The sequence below is a fragment of the Eleutherodactylus coqui genome, chromosome 1 (genome assembly GCF_035609145.1).
Source record: "Eleutherodactylus coqui strain aEleCoq1 chromosome 1, aEleCoq1.hap1, whole genome shotgun sequence".
NCBI classification, from domain to species: domain Eukaryota; kingdom Metazoa; phylum Chordata; class Amphibia; order Anura; family Eleutherodactylidae; genus Eleutherodactylus; species Eleutherodactylus coqui.
Genome location: NC_089837.1, coordinates 455,361,391 through 455,383,264, shown reverse-complemented (window position 1 = coordinate 455,383,264; position 21,874 = coordinate 455,361,391).

Here is a 21,874-nt window from a genome sequence, read left to right as displayed (position 1 = left end):
CTAATGATTGCAGTATCGCCGCTCACCATCTGGGTAGACTCCTCAAAGTTTCCAAGGACCTGGCAGATGTCTGCCAACCAGGCCCACTCTTCTGAAAATAATTGAGGAGGCTGACTCCCACTGCGCCGCCCATGTTGGAGGAGTTGGTATTCCACTATAGCTCTACGCTGCTCATAGAGCCTGGCCAACATGTGGAGCGTAGAGTTCCACCGTGTGGGCACATCGCACAGCAGTCGGTGCACTGGCAGATTAAACCGATGTTGCAGGGTGCGCAGGGTGGCAGCGTCCGTGTGGGACTTGCGGAAATGTGCGCAGAGCCGGCGCACCTTTCCCAGTAGGTCTGACAAGCGTGGGTAGCTTTTCAGAAAGCGCTAAACCACCAAATTAAAGACGTGGGCCAGGCATGGCACGTGCGTGAGGCTGCCGAGCTGCAGAGCCGCCACCAGGTTACGGCCGTTGTCACACACGACCATGCCAGGTTGGAGGCTCAGCGGCGCAAGCCAGCGGTCGGTCTGCTCTGTCAGTCCCTGCAGCAGTTCGTGGGCCGTGTGCCTCTTCTCTCCTAAGCTGAGTAGTTTCAGCACGGCCTGCTGACGCTTGCCCACCGCTGTGCTGCCATGCCGCGCGACACCGACTGCTTGCGACGTGCTGCTGCTGACACATCTTGATTCCAAGACAGAGGTTGCGTAGGAGGAGGAGGGTGGTTTAGTGGAGGAAGCATACACCGCCGCAGATACCACCACCGAGCTGGGGCCCGCAATTCTGGGGGTGGGTAGGACAGGAGCGGTCCCAGGCTCTGACTCTGTCCCAGCCTCCACTAAATTCACCCAATGTGCCGTCAGGGAGATATAGTGGCCCTGCCCGCCTGTGCTTGTCCACGTGTCCGTTGTTAAGTGGACCTTGGCAGTAACCGCGTTGGTGAGGGCGCGTACAATGTTGCGGGAGACGTGGTCGTGCAGGGCTGGGACGGCACATCGGGAAAAGTAGTGGCGACTGGGAACCGAGTAGCGCGGGGCCGCCGCCGCCATCATACTTTTGAAAGCCTCCGTTTCCACAAGCCTATACGGCAGCATCTCCAGGCTGATCAATTTGGCTATGTGCACGTTTAACGCTTGAGCGTGCGGGTGCGTGGCGGCGTACTTGCGCTTGCACTCAAACACTTGCGCTAGCGACGGCTGGACGCTGCGCTGAGAGACATTGGTGGATGGGGCCGAGGACAGCGGAGGTGAGGGTGTGGGTGCAGACCAGGAGACGGTAGTGCCTGTGTCCTGAGAGGGGGGTTGGATCTCAGTGGCAGGTTGGGGCACAGGGGGAGAGGCAGCGGTGCAAACCGGAGACGGTGAACGGCCTTCGTCCCACCTTGTGGGGTGCTTGGCCATCATATGTCTGCGCATGCTGGTGGTGGTGAGGCTGGTGGTGGTGGCTCCCCGGCTGATCTTGGCGCGACAAAGGTTGCACACCACTGTTCGTCGGTCGTCTGCACTCTCAGTGAAAAACTGCCAGACCTTTGAGCACCTCAGCCTCTGCAGGGTGGCATGGCACGAGGGGGCGCTTTGGGAAACAGTTGGTGGACTATTCGGTCTGGCCCTGCCTCTACCCCTGGCCACCGCACTGCCTCTTGCAACCTGCCCTGCTGCTGCACTTGCCTTCCCCTCTGAAGATCTGTCCTCCGTAGGCTTAGCAAACCAGGTGGGGTCAGTCACCTCATCGTCCTGCTGCTCTTCCTCTGAATCCTCTGTGCGCTCCTCCCTCGGACTTACTCCAATTACTACTACCTGAGTGATAGACAACTGTGTCTCATCGTCATCGTCCTCCTCACCCACTGAAAGCTCTTGAGACAGTTGCCGGAAGTCCCCAGCCTCATCCCCCGGACCCCGGGAACTTTCCAAAGGTTGGGCATCAGTCACGACAAACTCCTCCAGTGGGAGAGGATTCGGAACCATTGCTGCCCATTCTGGGCAGGGGCCCGAGAACAGTTCCTGGGAGTCTGCCTGCTCCTCAGAATGTGTCATTGTAATGGAGTGAGGAGGCTGGGAGGAAGGAGGAGCAGCAGCCAGAGGATTCAGAGTTGCAGCAGTGGACGGCGCAGAACTCTGGGTGGTCGATAGATTGCTGGATGCACTTTCTGCCATCCACGACAGGACCTGCTCACACTGCTCATTTTCTAATAAAGGTCTACCGCGTGGACCCATTAATTGTGAGATGAATGTGGGGACGCCAGAAACGTGCCTCTCTCCTAATCCCACAGCAGTCGGCTGCGATACACCTGGATCAGGAGCTCGGCCTGTGCCCACACCCTGACTTGGGCCTCCGCATCTTCGCCCGCGTCCACGTCCACGTCCTCTAGGCCTACCCCTACCCCTCAGCATGGTGTATTACCAGTAGTGCAGAAACAGAACGCTGTAATTAAATGTGCCGCTTATTGGCCTGTGGTTGGAGGCTGACTTCGCTTACGGAACGCACAGCAGAGCCAGGAAAGAATTTTGCGCAAGCCTGCTGTAACACTTAGCTGGCTGTGTATTAATTAGGACTACTACCCCCAGCAGAGAGGCAGTACAGTCAGGACGGTCACAGGCAGCCCAAATATATTTTTTTGTCGCAAATTTTTTTGGAAAAGCCCACTGCCTATATAGACAGTATACGTCTTTCACCTTTTTCACTGTCCCTGCCTCAGCACTACTGGCCCTATACTATGTAAAATTACTGCAGACTGAGGACGCAATGCTCTGCACGGCCAATATACAAAAAAAAAATGTGCAACACTGCAAAAAGCAGCCTCAACAGTACTGCACACGGTCAGATGTGGCCCTAAGAAGGACCGTTGGGGTTCTTGAAGCCTAAAATAACTCCTAACACTCTCCCTATAGCAACTCCAGCAAGACAGCACTTTCCCTGAACTATGTCAGAATGCATCTGTGGCGAGCCGCGGGAGGGGCCGATTTATATACTCGGGTGACACCTGATCTCGCCAGCCACTCACTGCAGGGGGGTGGTATAGGGCTTGAACGTCGCAGGGGGAAGTTGTAATGCCTTCCCTGTCTTTCTATTGGCCAGAAAAGCGCGCTAACGTCTCAGAGATGAAAGTGAAAGTAACTCGAACATCGCGTGGTACTCGTCTCGAGTAACGAGCATCTCGAACACGCTAATACTCGAACGAGTATCAAGCTCGGACGAGTACGTTCGCTCATCTCTAGTAGTAACATTTGTCTTTGCTTCAGATATCATACAAGAAGCACCGCAATACCATTCCGCAATACTAGTCTGTGCATTATTAGTTGACACTAACATGCATAAGTGGATACGTTATAACTATCTATTAGGAGACGAGCAGTCTTGACAAAATGTTACGACTTTTGCTTCCTAATATAGCACTGAGAATATTGAATCTTTTATTATTTTTAGTGAGAAACACAAGGATTGGGAACACGCTGGCAGAGCATGATAATGAGAAAAAGGTTTACATGAAGCTTTTGTTATTGTCATGGAAACAGCTTACAAAATGTACATAAGCTAAGATTTCATCAGAAAGGATATCATTATGTAATGCTCAGGTCTACCTGTAACCTACATGCAGAAATACAAGGCGAGCCCCTTAGTTGGAACTTGGGACACATTAACCCTTTCCAATCCAACATCGGAATTCGTCCGACATCATGATTTTCCTGTACCGCTCTAATGTCGGAAGACGTCTGACATAGTTTCTTTCGGCTTTTGTTCTCCCTCTCCACTTTTGGAGCCTGTCCAATGCTTTCCCCTCATGTAGTACTGGTTTTAGCCAGCACAAGGTGTTTTTTGGCAGGCCATTTGACTGCGCTTTATATTCTCGTGGTTCTGCTTGTAGGAGAATGGCAGGGATGAAGCATATAAGTGATGAAGATATTGTAAGGTGGATTATGAAGGACGGGGAGGGTGAAGGAGAGTTTAGTGATGAGCATGAAGAAACTGTTCGTGTATGCAGTGATATTAGTTCCAGGGAATCTGAATCTAATGATGAAGAAGAAAGTAACGATAAGATGCAACCTGTTACACGTAGCTGGAAGGTTTATCGTGATGGGGATCTTATTAAATTCCCGTTCTCTGTTACACAACACGGATTCACCCTTGCTCAAGGTGCTCGGCCAAAAACTGAACTTAAATATTTCCAATTCTTTTTCTCAGATGACCAAGACAAATATGTATGCAGCGGGAAAAAAAAATACAAAAAGGTGACTGTAACAAAATATTCAATGTGGCACTCATGGATGGATGCTTCAGCAGAAGAAACAAATTAGTTGACTATTTCACTGAGGAAGGACTAGACCAAACCCCATTCTTCAAGGATGGTTTTCTCTCTGAGCATCATCTTCCATAGCCTTCTGATTGCACTGTTGGCATAGTCTACTCTTCCTGAGCTTGCATTTCTGTCTGTGCCACCAGGCTATGGGTGTTCAGTCTGTATTGGCTCAAGATCTGCTGCTCTCTGGAGTTTGGTAGTATCACCAGATATGGGGCCAGTTTGTAGTCCCTCTGTAGCCACTGCTAAACTGTTAGTTTCTGGAATGTTTGTTCTTATTTTGTTCCTCCAGTCACTAATATATTCTTCTTGACTCCTGTTATGTCTCTGTTTAGAGTTTACTTTAAAAAAAATTCTGGGACCATAGTATTCTTTTTCTATTGTTAGGGCAGGCCTTCAATGTGTAGCTCAGACTCCTAGCAAGCCCCTATGGATCAGCTGACTGAAGGCGCCGATTGCTAACCTGGCACAGTCCCATACTTTTAGTAGTGTTTTTGACCAGGATTGCATCTCATTCCAGTTCTGTACCATTCAAGTGAAGTGGAATGAGCTGCAACACCAGACACAGCCACTAATAAATGCACAGTGCTGTGCATGGTACATAACCTAAGGGATGTGGACTTGTTGATGTGCCATGGCTGCTTCAGTCAGATGATTGTCAATTGTGTAGAGAGTTGAATTACCATCAGTCTACTAGGTCATCAGAATTATAACCCTGGAAAAATTCTTTTAGCCATTTGGATTTTGCTGAGAATTTGTCCATGGCATAAATGTGTGCTAACTGTAAATCCACTGAGGAGTTTGGTACATAATGTGACTGTCTACTACACCTTAATGTCAACATTCATTTTAAAAGAAGTTTAATGCATATAGGGTATATAATCACTGCAGTATGCAAGGCAGAGGCCTTCCCATTCTTGCCCATACCACTATTCCCCTTACTGACACCTGTATGAACAAAGCCTAAGAATCTATCTAAAGTCACATATCTACAGTATCTATGAGCCACTATGTCATTGTATCTGTTTTTTTAATAATTTTCATATTCACACTAATATTTGAATATTGTTCATAATGAAAACAGACAGAATCAGGAACACTACAGCGAGTGCATGAAATGTCCCCTTGATACAATAAGACAGCTCTTTAACAAATGTAACTTCCCTTTTCAATTTCACGGTCGTCATCCCAACCAGATATATTCCTTCGCAATTACATCCAGATATTGATATGCAGAATTATGATTGTACCATTTACAATACAAATAAATTACATAGGCTTCTGTGAATCGTCTGAATGAGCAGCTCTCACTCTTTAGCGCTGAATCATTACTTTGTTCCACTAAATTGTACTTTTTTTTAGCATTTTCAGGTTTTTTTGACAGTTTTGTGTGTTTCATCGTTGTTCTATCGCAGAGTTTGTAGGTCATCTGCTTAGAGAAAACATATTAGTAACCTTCAAAATCAAGAGCTCTTGACACTCGCGGAAGGAATGGTATTCTGAAAAACTATTTCACCCACTATTCTGAGAGTAGCAGGAAAGTTATCTTTGAACCCAATGAAAAGCATTGTTGACAAGCATTAGCTGTGTGCTCCTACTTCATGTACTATCTAGAAGGACATGTAGATTTCCAAGTGGTTGTGAAGGGCCACAAGGCCACAGTTTTCATGTATTTGAACAGTATAAATGTCCTCCATCTCAATTATTTCTTCTTCTCCGGATCTATCTTGAGCTGGCTCCACACCAGCATTAAGAGCTTCTTTCAGGTTTCTGTTTTCCTTTTCCGTTATGAAGGCATGAAAGCAGAATCCCTGTCTTAACAGATACATCTTATAATGGAACTTAACAGTGCTGAACAGACTCCACTGATTATAATGGGGTCTGTCTAGCTTCTGTTATGCTGTCATAGAATGGTAGAGGTGGGATCTCCAGGGTTATCGTCTCCAATCCCCTGCTCAGTGCAGAATTCACTAAATCATCCCAGACAGATATCTGTCCAGACTTTGTTTGAACACTTCCATTGAAGGAGAACTCACCACCTACTGTGGTAACCTGTTCCACTCATTGATCACCCTCACTGTCAGGAAGTTTTTTCTAATATCTGATTTGTGCGTCCTCCATTTTAGTTTCATCCCATTGCTTCTAGTCTTTCCTTGTGCAAATTAGAATAGGGCTGATCCCTCTGCACTGTGACAGCTCTTCAGATATTTGTAGACAGCTATTAAGTCTCCTCTCAGCCTTCTTTTTTGCAAGCTAAACATTCCCAGATCCCTTGACTGTTCCTCATAGGACATGATTTGCAGACCGCTCACTATCTTGGTAACTCTTCTCTGAACTTGCTCCAGTTTGTCTATGTCTTTTTTTTAAGTGTAGGGCCCAGAACTGGACACAGTATTCCAGATGAGGTCTGACTAAGGAAGAGTAGAGGGGAATAATTACCTCACGTGATCTAGACTCTATGCTTTTCTTAATACATCCCAGAATTCTGTTTGCCTTTTTGGCTGCTGCATCACATTGTTGACTCATATTCAGTCTATGATCTATTAGTATACCCAAGTCTTTTGCACATGTGCTGCTGCTTGGCCCAATTCTTCCCATTCTGTATGTGCTTTTTTCATTTTTCTTGCCCAGATGTAGGACTTTGCATTTCTCCTTGTTAAATACCATTCTGTTAGTCGCTGTCCACTGTTCAAGCTTTTCTAGATCTTTTTGAATACTCTCTCTCTCTTCCTTAGTGTTAGGTATCCCTCCTAGCTTTGATCAGTTTCCCATCAATTCCCTCCTCCAAATCATTTATAAAAATGTTGAACAACACTGGGGCTAGGACAGGGCCTTGTGGTACCCCACTTGATACATTCTTCCACTTGGAAGTGCAGCCATTTATGACCCCTCTTTGTGTACGATCACTCAGCCAGTTGTCAATCCACCTAACAGTTGCCTTGTCAATCTCATATTTGGTCATTTTTTCAATGAGTATGGTATGAAATACTTTGTCAAATGCTTTACTAAAGTCAAGATATACTACATCTACCGCATTTCCCTGATCAACCCAGTCGGTGATTCTGTCATAGAAGGAAATTAGATTAATCTAGCATGACTTGTTTTTTACAAACCCATGCTGGCTCTGATTAGTTACTCTATTTTTATCCAAGTACTTGCATACATGCTGTTTATTAATTTGTCAAAGATATTTCCCGGTATAGAAGTCAGGTTCACAGGCCTGTAGTTTCCTGGATCCACCTTCTTCCCTTTTTAGAAGATAGGAACATTTGCCCTTTTCCAATCTTCGGTGACTTCTCATGTTCTCCAGGAATTTTCAAAGATTATGGCGAGTGGTTCAGCAATTACCTCCGCTGTTTCCATTAATATCCTAGGATGTAATTCATCTGGACCTTGAGACTTGAATTCATTTAAGTTAGTTATGTGTTCCCTCACTATCTCTTTGCTTATAGATGGTGATATCCTGCATTCTTTAATTCTCCCAATAGCACAGGGAAGATCAGTTGATGTTACATCTGCTTTCTAAGAGAAAACAGATACAAAATAGGAATCTAAAATTTCGGCCTTCTCAACCTCATTTTTAACCAATGCACCATTTTCATCTTATAAGCATCCAATAGCATCTTTGACTTTTCTTTTGCTTTTGATATACCCCCAAAATCCTTTTTAATGCTTTTGGCCTCTGTTGCAAGCCTCAATTCATTATCAGCTTTAGCTTTTCTGACACTTGCCCTACAGTTTCTGCAGACTGCATTATATTCTTCTTTAGATATTCTCCCCTCTTTTCATTTGATAAACATATTTTTCTTTCTTTTTTTACATGTGTGCAAGTTCTGTGTTCATCCATCCTGGTCTCTTTAAATGCTTCCCATTCTTCCTTCTTTTAGAGATTGTTAACTATTGTGTTTTGAGAATCTCATTTTGCATCATTTCCCAACCTTCTTGGACATTTCTATCCTTAAGAACATCCAGCCATTAGACTCTTCCTATCCTCTTTCTGAGTTCATTAAAATCTGCCTTTCTGAAATCCAACCTTGAGGTCGGAGCCTTCTCAGGTCTTCCTCCTCTTTTTATCCAAAATTTAAGAATAGCATGATCACTGTCTCCTAAGGTTCCAGCCACTCTTACTTCCTTAACCATTCCCTCCCTGTTGGCAAGAATTAGGTGCAAGATAGCAGATCCCATTTTCTCTTCTACATTTTGGAAGATTAAGGTGTCAGCAAGAGCGGATAAGCTGGATCTATTACTTTTGCCTGAGAGAGATTCCCAACAATCCTGGATAGTTAAAATCTCCCATAATCACTATGTCATGCTTTTTTAAGAGCTTGGCCATCTGATGCATAAAGAGTTCATCAATATCTTCTGCTTGTCCAGGCAGCCTATAGTAAATCCCTACAATAGTGTCCTTTCTGTTGTTCTCTCCTTGTATTCTTACCCAATCAGTTTCTAGAGAACTCCCATGCTCTGAAGCTTGAGCCTAGGTGGAGATGAATGTATTTCTAATAGAACTGAGCGAGTATACTCGATAAGGCAAACTACTTGAGCGAGTAGTGCCCTATTCGAGTACCTGTCCGCTCGTCTCTAAAGATTCAGCTGCCGGCGTGGGTGACAGGTTAGTTGCGGCGGTGAGCAGGGGTGAGCAGGGGGGAGAGAGGGAGAGAGAGAGATCTGAAAGTGAATGAGAGCAGCCACACCATACAACGTTGCATAGGAAGTTTTAGTGGGCCTAAAAGCTGCGTACTGACCTCATTTGCAATGTTCAAGTATGTACTTTCCCAAGAAGTAAAAGTTGTGTTCGCTACAGTGGCTTCTAGTCTCTTTTCTTATCATGCCGCACCTCAAACCCACCTAATTCCTAATTCAGAACGGATGGAGAATCAGAATCATCTGCTCTAGTGGACCCAAGGAACCTCAGTCCAGGCTGATTGCAAGACTATTTTGTATCTATTGACTGCCATTCTATGTTACAAACATTGCATGAAACTGGTTATAGGTATAACAATTTTGTAGGACAAATTCAAAAATAATCATTAATACGGAATGTTAAATCTTTAAAAAGAATTATTTTAATCCATCATAATCTTGTAATTGTGACAAGTATTTCAAAATCTGACAAGTTTGAAAGAGTAATTCCCGGTTGGGCATGTTACACATACTGATCACAGACTGTCAGTAGACGATAAAGCATGAAATTGTTTGCATCGTTACAGTTAATCACTTCTTTAATAAAATGAGGAATACTGGAATACAGAATGTGTAATGTCTCTGGTCAGTGCAAAGTCCTTTATTCTCTAGTTAAATGTCATAGATCATTTGCATTACGTTATGACCACAAGTGGCACTGAACTTTTCAGAGACGCATTTGAAATTACCCAATAAAATGAATGCAGGGTATAAGGCTTTTAAATGAGCACAATCAGTATGAGACGGTACTGCAATATTCCCAGTTGGTGGTAACTGACTCCTTGCCTTCCTCTTGTGTTCATATAGAGTTGTAGCTAGAAAGTTACTTTTCTTACATTTGAGATGGACAAACAATGGACTAATTATATTACTGCCAAGAAAAATAACGACCTTTATAATATTAGATTGATAGTCTTTGTCAACGTGATAACAGCTGTGGACAACAAGATCTTTGTGTAATGGTCTCCAACCCGTGGATCGCCATTTGTTACAAAACCACATTTCCCAGAATGCATCTGTAAGAGGGAAATGTTTTTGTGTTAAACTATTATGTGTTCTTTTCTATATATGTGTCTATGGGTTTCAGAGTAAGAGAAGATGAAGAGCGAAGCTTTGAGATGGAGAATTGCCAGAAATGGGCAGTTAAGAGTTGGGGGCATACTAGAGAGGATTTGGACATAATCTCCTGGGAGGTGCTTCATTGGAAGCTCAAGATTAGAGGTTCAAGGTTTCCGTACTCTCATCCTCCCCCTCCCCTGCTCCTTCATAAACGTATTGTTTTGGACTACGGACTTGAATATCCTGGTACTTGGGTAAGAATAGTTTTGCATCTGGTCCATGGGTCTGGACTTTTATTTGCTAAAGTTGTAGCTGAACACCCAGAAAAGGGCTAGGACATAATGGTCATCTGCTTTTAAAATATTGTTAATAAACGTAATTGTTCAGCATCCCAATGTTGACTCTTGGTCAGTATCTGACTTATCCTTAAAGTCTCTGAGCCACCGCTAGTAATCAGGCATACTTCTAAACACAACCCTCCACTGAATCGGTCTGGCCAGAGCTAGGACATGAGGCCAGGCTGGCCCTGAACCCGTATATGGGGATCAAGAGATGATGGTGACCTTGCAGGAGCTGGGCCTAGCTCTACTGGTTGCACTTCCTGCCTCCCAACCTGTGTGCCGAACTCCTCCAGAGAGCAGCAGAGAACCCAAACCTGAGAGGATTTGGAGATAATCTCCTAGGAGGTGCTTTATTGGAAGCTCAAGATTAGAGGTTCAAGGTTTCCGCACTCTCATCCTCCCCCTCCCCTTCGTAAACTTATTGTTTTGGACTACGGACTTGAATATCCTGGTACCTGGGTAAGAATAGTGTTGCATTGGGTCCATGGGTCTGGACTTTTATTTGCTAAAGTTGTAACTGAACACCCAGAAAAGGGCTAGGACATAATTGTCACCTGCTGTTAAAATATTGTTAATAAACGTAATTGTTCAGCATCACAATGTTGACTCTTGGTCAGTATCTGACTTATCCTTGAAGTCTCTGAGCCACCGCTAGTAATCGGGCTTACTTCTAAACACAACCCTCCACTGAATCGGTCTGGCCAGAGCTAGGACATGAGGCCAGGCTGGCCCTGCACCTGTATATGTGGATCAAGAGATGATGGTGACCTTGCAGGAGCTGGGCCTAGCTCTCCTGGTTGCACCTCCCGCCTCCCAACCTGTGTGCCGAACTCCTCCAGAGAGCAAGAGAGAACCCAAACCTGATGCCCTCTCACACCTCAACGTTATAGTTGCACAACAGCTGAAAGGTCGCAAGTTGAAAATCACTAACATGTTTATAGTGGCAAAACTTGAAGTTCCTGGGCTGTGATGCATTATCTGTAAGGAGACTCCCACCTATCTTGTGTCTTTATAATCTAGTATATTCTTTTATGGAGAGCCACAGGTTGGAAATCACTGCTATAGTGTACAAAATCATAACTTGAATTTCCTAGGCCCCAATGCAAAATGGCTAACTGATCCCCCACCTACCTTGTGAATTCTATAGTACTGCCGTACTTCCAGCTGGAGCTGGATGTACATAAATAAAGCATTACCCGGATCACATAACTGTCCCGCAATTCTTTTAGGTAAGGAAAGATACCGTGACCAAATAAGAAATGGGACAGAAACTTTATGTCCTTCTTACCTCAAATACTACCTCAGGGCGATCAAACAAACTTGTAAAAGCAAGAGGAAAGTGATATCAAAGGCATCCGCCATCTTGTCAAGGGTTGGTGATGCAACAGATTAAGTGTTGGAGACCAGCTGCTCAGGGAAAGGGTGCATTGTATGCTGCAAGACAGTATCATTAAGGAGGGTGGCAGAATTGCAGTCAACCAGTTGAAGTGGCAGAGACCACAGGCACAGCTGCATCCCCATACTGGGGAGTAGGCAGGACTGCAGAGAAAGCAGCCAACAAGGCCCAAGAAGCCAGAAAGGCACCTGTGTAAAGGTCTGTGCAGTAGCCACTGCCGCTGACAAAGGAAAGGCCTGCTACAGCTGGTGAGGTGGCAGCCATGGACAGAGGAGGTGGGCCGCAGCATGAGCAGCCAATGGCCCTAATAGCAACAGGAACAGAGTAACCGGAGGCCAAAAGGTTCTGGTCCAGGCAACCAGGGTCTAAGAGGATGCATCTGTGTAGCAGGAGGGAGTCTCCCATCCTACTGGTTCCCAACACCAAGAGGTAGCAGGTGTGGTAAAGGTCTGAAGATGTATCCTCTTGGGCTATTGTCCCCATGTACGAGACAGTAGACCTAGGTGTGTGTTAATTCGCACTGTAGCCTAAATATTGTTTTTAAATGGAATGTTTGAGAACCCTCCTGTTGAGTGCGGAATTGTAATATATATATTTTCTGTTTCACGAAAGTTTATGATGCTGCATGAAACATGTCTCCGCTCTGATTGTTACCATGGCACCAGCGCAAACCATCCACCTGCTTCATCTACATCCTTTGTTTCTTGCTGCATTATGTAAAACAGTAACTTTGAAGAACAGAATGTGTTGTAGGTGAATTACCTTCTTGGGGTCACGGGGAGGGTGCCACTTGCCTGAGCTTCGCTCCCGAAACACGATGAGTATGACTTGATTGATGCCCCTGACTCTGCGACACGTCATCTCAAGCCTTTCTATAGCTATTCATCTGCACTGCAATGGCAGTGAAAATGGTGGTCACTGTCATGATACAATCCAGGTTGTCAACCATCTTTAAATTCTTGGAAAGTTCATGAACATAGGAGACACTTTTCCATTGACCGGAAAGAAAAATTGAATTGTCCGTAATTTTTTTCCCGGCTGGTGATACTTGAGCAAGTCATTGCGGTTGTATTATCATCATTGTACAGTTCGTAGTAAATGTTGGTAATGAGTTCATATCAGTATATTGAGCTGTAGATATGTATTACTCATTAACGTTAGCTTTCATTTTAGTTTTCCTATTTGTCCGTAAAATTGTTGGCTGTCCGTAATCTTTGTCCAAGTTATCCAGAAAAAAAGAACATTTCAGATAGGCAACTCTGATTATAATTAGAGATGAGCGAGCATACTCACTAAGGCAAACAACTCGAGCGAGTAGTGCCTTATGCGAGTACCTGCCCGCTGGTCTCTAAAGATTCGGATGCTGGCGGGGGAGAGCGGTGAGTTGCGGGAGTGAGCAGGGGGGAGAGAGTGAAAGAGAGATCTCCCCCTGTTCCTCCCGCTCTCCCCCGCGGCTCCCGCCCCCCGCTGGCACCCGAATCTTTTGAGACTCGCGTACTTGCTCAGGTAGTTTGCCTTAGCCAGTACACTCGCTCATCTCTAATTATAATGTAAATGGATTGAACTGCAGAGACAGATGAATGGTCAGTGTAGTTGCGTGGCCAGTAAGGCTCAGGGCTCACTAGTCCATCCAGTTCTCATCTAAATGATGAATGAAAGTGGGAGGCTGCAACAATGTAGCGCTCTCCTTTTACTACAGATTGCACTTTCAGATGACTTTTCAGAACAAAATGCTACGTACGTGTAGATGAGGTATAAAGGCGACTTCACACGGGTGAATTTGTGCACGCAAAAATTACGTGCACAATACGCAGAGAATGAAACCCATTGATTTCAATTGGTTCCTTTACATTTCCCTTTTTGTGCGCGTGTTTTTCACCTGCACAAAAAAAAAAAATTGAACGTGCTCTGTTTTGTGCACATTTGCACACTGAAAGGCCCCATAGAAATCTATAGGTAGGGCTGTGCAAATGTAATGGAATGCGTGACATAGAGCGCAAAAAAGTGTGGAAAAGTACACACTTGGACCTTATTAGGCTTAATCGCCTTTTAAATTGGGGTGTGGCAGCATCCTGTATGCAAAATGTCAAGTAAAATATACCAGTATGCATGCAAAAGCCTCATCCATAGCTTAAATACATTGCCGGTGTGAAACTGCCCTCACACTATTTCTGGCCATTATATCACCTGTATCATACATTTTTCACCAGGTTTTCATTGTAAAAGTTGTATCTGTAATACTCATTCTTTTCTGGCAACACATGTGTGTGAATCATTTTTTCCCCACCCCTCTGCTCCCCATAGACATTTATGGGCAGCATAAGTCACCGTGGGCAAGTGCTATGAGGGGAGCAACCAACTGCATCATAGAATGGCATCTCCTCTTCACAGTGCGCTGCCAGGAGTATATGAGCAGAACTGGAAAATTGTAAAACCCCCAGGGGTGGTGGTGGGGGGGGGGGGGGGGGGGACACAGGGGGCACAGGACTATTAAAATAAATTCTATAATACAGATACCTATTAGAGATGAGCGAGCACCAAAATGCTCGAGCCTGCGTTATTTGAGTCAAGCTTTTCGTAAAATTCGAGAGCCCTACTCGAGTAATGAACCCCATTGACTAGAATAGGAGACTCGAGCATTTTTGTATGTGGGACGCCGGGTGCCAAGCTTTTTTTTTTTTTCTAGGTTCGTTCTCTGCAAAAACAGAGCAGAGAGAAAGAACGCCTAAAATGAGCCCTAATCGCAGGTGTGAATCCACCATAAAGATCCATTTACATGGGACGAATGTCGGGCAAACGATGCCCAACACTAGAGATGAGCGAACGTACTCGGTAAGGGCGATTTCGCAATCGAGCACCGCGATTTTCGAGTACTTCACTACTCGGGTGAAAAGTACTCGGGGGCGCTGTGGGTGAGCGGGGGGTTGCAGAGGGGAGTGGGGGGGGGGGGGGGAGAGGGAGAGAGAGAGAGCTCCCACCTGTTCCGCGCTGCTACCCCCCACTCCCCTCTGCAACCCCCCGCCCCACAGCGCCCCGAGTACTTTTCACCCGAGTAGTGAAGTACTCGAAAATCGCGGTGCTCGATTGCGTAATCGCCCTTACCGAGTACGTTAGCTCATCTCTACCCACTCATCCCTGTGTTTCCTCGCTCCCGTCCTCCTGCACAGGAGCTAGCAGAGCTGTCTCGCTCACAGAGCTGCCAGCAGGGGGGGTGAGCTGTTTAAACTGAACGATGAGCAGATCGTCCATTGTTTATACAGCATAAAAGATCAGCGATGAGCTCATCGCTTATCGTTAAGTTTAAACAGCCACCGTTCAGTAGTGAACGGCAGCTGTGTATCTCAATGGAGAGGGGCAGGGGAGCGAGAGGAGTGAAATCTCCGGCACTGCCCCGCCCCTTGCTGGCCGCTCTGTGAGCGAGCCAACTCTGCTAGCTCTCGTGAAGGAGCATGGGAGCGAGGAAACACAGGGATGAGTGTTGGGCATCGTTTGCCCAACATTCGTCCCATGTAACTGGACCTTAAGTCTACATTGACACGGGCGAGCTTGTTATGTGATTTTCCATTGCCATGCATTGTCTTTTAAGGTACTATTGAAAACAATGGGCGAGGCATTCCGTAGGAGAACATGCAGCGATTTTTTTTTCCCTCGCAGTTCGAAAAAGGAATTTCATATTTTTTGCAAGTTTTGTGCGCACCGACTTGCACAAGAATATCGCTAGTTTGAATAAGCCCTGACTCTATTCACCATCACCGAGTATGTCTTTTGTAGATGCTTCACTAGTGCATGTTGCATTGCAGAAGATTGAAGTCTATCGTCTCACTTCCAGCAGATCAAATGCCGTCATTTTTCTAAAAAGCAGAACATCTAAGAAATCACTTAAATAAAGAAAATTACAATCATTTGCAGCTGCCTTTACTAATTTCCTTGAAGAAAAGTGCGCGTTTGGCAGGCAATTTTCCAGTTAAAATGAATTCTGCAGCGCGGTGGTGAGTATTGGCAGAAGATGATTACTAATGGCTGCTATCCGCTTGTGTTCAGGTACTTGCTGACTTCAAATAAAACCCCTGTTACTCCAGGCAAGAGAGGAAACAATTAGCGGCCCACATAACAGTGTCATTGTATTAGGCGCCTTTTACATGGACAGATGAATTGCTAAAACGAATGCGATATAAGCAAGTCGTTAACTTCCCCAGACTCGCACTTATAGGGTACACTTGTTTTTTTTTTGTAAATGCAATCATTTGTGCGATCGCCGTTTTTTCCCCTCTTGTGCTCTTCCCATTACCAACAACACGTAGATTCCCGTTTACATTAGTGTATTTACTACCAGCCTGCCGGAAGGTGATTTTACAAGGGACAACAATTATCCGAGTATCCATCGAGCGAATGTAAGCGACAGTTGTTTCGTGTAAACACGCTCACCAAGCGGGTGACGGGCGAGAATTTGTATACCAGTCATTTCATTATAGCTCACCTAAAAATAGTTGCTGGCTGATTAACCCCTTAACGACCGCCCATGTATCTTTTGATGGCAGCTGTTAGGGGACTTTTTTTCTGCAGCATCATCAAAAGATGACGCTGCATTAGAGGCTTAGAGTGGGTCTCACGTGCTGGGGTGGGTGAATGGGTGATGATAACCGGGCATTTGCTCTAACATCGGGGACCGGAGAAGCATCCGATCGCAGGTGTTTACCTCTATACACGCCACAGTCAGTGCGGCTGCGGCATGTAAAAGGCTGACAGAGGGAGGGGGCTCCCTCTCTTACACACCAGAGCCCTGCAATGTGATTGCGGGGTCCCGATGGGTTGCTATCGCACCCAGAGGCTTAGATATAGCCTCCAGCTCTGTCAAAAAAGTAAATAAATCACACATCTGGTATTGCTGTGTTTGCATCGACCCAGAGAAAAAAGTTAGTACATTATTTAACCTGCACAGTACATGGCATGCACTTTTGTGTACAAAAGTAGCAAAAAAAAAAAACTGTGTAAACTCGGTATGGCTGGAATCATGCTGACCCATGCTGACATTAATTATTTTACACACTTAAAAAAAAAAAAAAAAAATTAAAATGAAATACAAAAACAAATGGCAGAATTTTGTTTCCCAATCCCCTTAAAAAAATTTATAAAAGTCATACAATACATTAATAGTTCCCAAAAATGATGCCATTAAAATACAAATTGTTTCACAAAACAAAAACCCTCATACGGCTGTTGACAGAAAAATTTTAAAAAGTTATGGCTCCTGGAATATGATGATGCACAAAATCTGAAAAATTAGTTGGTCATAAAGGAGCAAAAAAACTTTGTCACTAAGGGGTTAATTATATTATCATCTGGTATAAACAGGTAATCGTTGTCTTTCAAGGACTAGCCAACAAATGTGCAGGGAGGTGTGTTCAGCATGCACCTCCCACTGAACACAGATTGGCTCCCATTTTGCTCTCACACTCAACAAAAGCGCATTAAGTCATTAACACATATGAGTGATTCTTAAGTGGACAGTCCTTTGAAGGAACACTTGCTAGTTTTGATCTTTGAATATACAATTTCTGCTTCAACTTATTCTACAGTGCTTTCAAGTCATTTATTACCCGGCATCTCATTTTATCAACCACAGAAGGATGGAAGGCTGAGTCAACCTTGAGCCACGAAGGGAATGAACTCACAACCTTCAGGTCGTGAGCGAGAGCTTAGGACTACATTTCTGCTGCCTTAACACTCTGCGCCACAAAAGGCTCATATACATACTAGCCAAAGAACATCACTCCACCTAACTAGTTGGGGAAGAATATTTCAGCCCCTTTTATGTTCCCGACAATTTGTTCAGCGAACATGAGACTGAGCAACAAATAAGAAACAATCGCTCAACTGCTTTGCAAAAGCGCACATAACAGTAGTTCGTGCGCCTTAGTGACTATTTCAAGCGACTATTCAGATGATAGTTGTCCCGTGCAATGATACCCTTAGTCAGAACATTTAAATTCAACTTCAGAAAGTTCTTCCCCAGGTAATAGCCCTACAACAACTTCATATAGGCCTTATGGCTTAACACATTCGCCATCCATGGAGAAGCTGCTTGTAAACAAATACAAAGGCAATTTTGGCCCCAACAATGCTTGTAAAGGCCCCTGGGGTAAACACTGTGGTGGCCCCTTCCAAGAGAAACAGCTCAGAAAGATTGTAGCTCTAAAATGTATGCGACTTAATAATACTGCCATATGGTGCTTAAATAATGCTGCCATCTTTAGTCCACCAAGCAGATAATTAAGTTTGTTAGCTGTAGGGAAGAGTCTGTCAGTAGCGCAGAAATGATTTCACTCTTCATTATACATAGTCTAATGCCAGTCCTTCAGGGCATACTGTCATGGGCTGATGGAGGCCCCCGGTGGTGGTGACGCTTGGGGCAGTTGCCCCTTCTTTTCTGTATTACAACACTTACACTTTTACTATGTATTCACTCTAATAAAATCTATTTATGACTCCTGTAGAATGCCTTTAGAAGATGACCAAACTAAGAAAAGGTATGAAGTCATGTAATAAAATATTTATTCATTTTCAGATTAGCCTTCCTTTAAAAAAATGTTAACACAAAAGTGTACTGGGATTTATTACATTTTATAATTAGCCGCGAACTACCTGCCCTTTTATTCTTCTGCATACAGGGTGAAAAAATGAAATGACTTCCTTTAAACACATTTCAAGTTGCTCCTCTGAGAACATATTATCTGGCACATGCTACACATAGACTGAAAGCAGAAAGAAACTGTTGGCTTCCGCTAATGAACTCAATGGACAACGTTAACCTCTTGTCTACCAGTGGCCTGGGTATTTATGCCAAGAGCGTGGCTGTGACTTTGTCATTATCAGTATGAGATATGCTCATTTCAATGCTCTAATGAGCACCAGTCTATCTGCGGAGGAAAATGGACCTGAGGGCCACCTCATGGGATTTAAGGCTTTTAGTTTCTAATCTGGTCACTGAGATGGTGGAATAAGCTTCCAGTTCGTCTTCTTCTTAAGAAGTCAATGTCTTTGTAGTCTGAGACTTCCATTTCAATCTATTCCAATTATCAAGACACAGACAGCAGGTAGGAATACTATTCATTTTTGAAATATCACTGTCATACGGAGAAAATGGAGATAGGGTAACTTTCATAAGGAAACTGCTATTCAGTAACACATAAGAAGAAGCATAAAAGGGAAATAGGAGCTGCTACTGCATTGTGATGGTATTTAATCTATGTGAATGTAACATTTTGTCAATGGTATAGTGTCAGTATAAAGTGATATAAACAAGCCATAGTTATAATATGTATCACACATTTCTTACAAAAATGTTTTTATAGTACAGCGCTCAGGACTCCCCTTTTATGAGCCTGAGCAAGATCTATGGCAAACAGTGCCTCCCATACTGGTGCATATGATGCGGTCATGTATCTCACGCTGGCACCGTGCACTATCACACTACTATTCCTGAAATTCAATATCATGGCTGTCGAAAGGTCATTCATTCAATTGCCCCTTTCTTCTCTCTTCCTCATTAATTTGCAGCATTCTTATTTATAACATTCTCCCCAACTGCATCAAGATTTTAATTTCACGTATACCATTTATCATTTACCCATGTGTTGCTTTTTTTTTTTTTCTCTATTAATTGTGACAATTTTTTGAGTGTGAATTGAATCTTGAAATCTTGGTTTATTACTGTTTAATTTCAATATTGACACATTAAAAAACATCACATGATGATATCTATCTGAGATGGACCACATGGCAAAAGTAGTGTGAGGCTTCTTTCCCATGAGTGTATATCGGCGTTGCCCCTTTTCTCTTCCTCCCCATCGCAGGCTCGCCTCTCCTCTCATCCCCGCTCGTTCTTTGCAATGGGAGGGGGTGGGTGGGGGCGGAGCTAAGCTCCAGCCCATCCCAGCTCCTCCCATTGATGGCTATGGACAAGGGGCGGGGAGAGGGCGGGAGCGTAGCTCCACCCACATTCCACCCCACTCCCTACTATTGCAAAGAAAGAGCAAGGACGAGAGGAGAGGTGAGCCTGCACAGGGGGAGGAGAGCAGAGGGAGGAAGTTTAGCAGCCACGCTGCTAAACTCCCTCCTACCTGTGGCCACTGCCATGGGCTTCCTCATTCCACCTTGTGTAAGCATTTATGCTTGTTGTTCTGCGGGTGTGAGCTGCAATGTGTTCTGTGTGTCTGTTGTGTTTTGTATGCATTCCATGCTGTGTTGGTAGGAACTGTGTCCTGTGCTGCTTGGATCGTTTTCCATCAAGGGCAAGGCAGGTCATTGGGTTCCAGCCTGCGGCTGTCCCTATTGGGACGATCGCACCGCTTGCAGACAGGACTCCTGGGGTAAGTGGTCTTGTGAGAGTAGGGACCTTTGAGACAACGAGGACCCTTGAAGTTGGTCATGGCCTTAAGTATCTTGGCCAAAATACAGACTAATACCTCACATTGTATATATTACATCTGTTTATATATGCAGGTATGCTTGGTACGTGTTTTGGTTGTTTGTCACTTTGGTTTATGTCTGTATTCCTTTCTATAGAAGCCTAAACCAAAAAGTGTCAACAGCACACAAAATACATTTGCTATCAGAAGTATACATACCTATAATAAATACACTAACCACATTAAATAATGCAAGGTTCCTGCTATATAAATTGATCAAATCATATTGGCCCATCTACCAACGTCCAGGTGACCAAGCTTTCAGATGGGTCCTAAAGCGAAAGCAAGGTGGTTTTATCTTTTTTTGTAAAAATATTGTGGAGTTGTGGCTGTCTCCAACTGGTTGTAAACGCCCACCCATTTACCTTCTGTCCCTCCTTTCAGAACATATAAATGGTATTCTACCTTTCCTAGTTTTATTTGTAGGCTTAGTCCCAAGAGAGGTGTATTTTCAAAGGTAGGTACCCATCATTACCAAGTTAAGATTAAACCACCTGATTTTAACTTTAGGACCCATCTGATAGCTTGATCCCCTGGACGTTGGTAGATGGGCAAATATGATTTGATCAAATTATATACCAAGAACCTTGCATTATTTAATGTGGTTAGTTTATTTATTATAGTCATGTATATTTCTGATAGCAAATGTATTTTGAGTGCTGTTGCCACTTTTTGGTTTCTGCCTCTATTGTATGTTGCAGCCATGGTTTAACGTGCACCCATGGATTTCTATTGGGAAGTGCTGACCTGTTTTATTCCGTTCTATGTCAGATCTACCCATGCGCTGGTTGTCAGAAGCCCGTTTCTTGTTTGTTTGTCCTGCCCATCTGTTGGTCTGCGGACACCCGAGCCCTATCCTGTCCTCTTCGTCTGTTGGTAGGTGGACATTGGGGCCTTGTTTGTCTGTCTGCTCCTGCATCTAGCCACCTGTAAGGCAAACTGACTTGTGCATCCTTACTGCTCTGGTACCAAATCTCCACTGGGTTTTGTTGTCAGTCCAGGATGAACATAGCAAGTAGCTCTGCTACTGTTTATCTATAGATCTTGAGTACAACTACTTATCATTGAATAATATGCATTAGAAAATAATTAATCATGATTTAGCCCATTTAGGACCAAACAATGAATTTATATGTGCTTTAATCCCAGCTAATAGTAGAAACATGGTGCGGGCTTAAAGCTCCTGCAATCTAGCTGAATCAGGTTGGGTGTTTGACTGTCAGACACAACCAAGGACCCCGAGGAGAAGACAGCTTCAGCTTAGAACCGCTTCTGCCTTCTCTTTTCCAGCCTACATACTGTGGAATGAGCGCTATGCAGAGAACAGAGGAAGTGGCATAGCGGAGCTGCTGGGTCTCAGCAGGCCCAGATCAGCTCTTTCAGCGACTACTAACACTAGGGGATGTTTTCCTTTGTAAGTGGCTCTCCTATGGATGTTCCAGTTACAGTAGAAAACTGCAAAATTTAAAAAAACAATGTGAATGTCCCGCAGAGATCTTATATGACGTATGATTAAAAAAAGTTTTAAAAATAATTTTAAAAAAACTTACAGAATAAAATACAAATATATAAAAATAAGAAAACAACCCATCGCCCACGCTAACCTAAACCACCACCATTTCTGCCCTGTAATCCAAGACTATACAGAGCATAT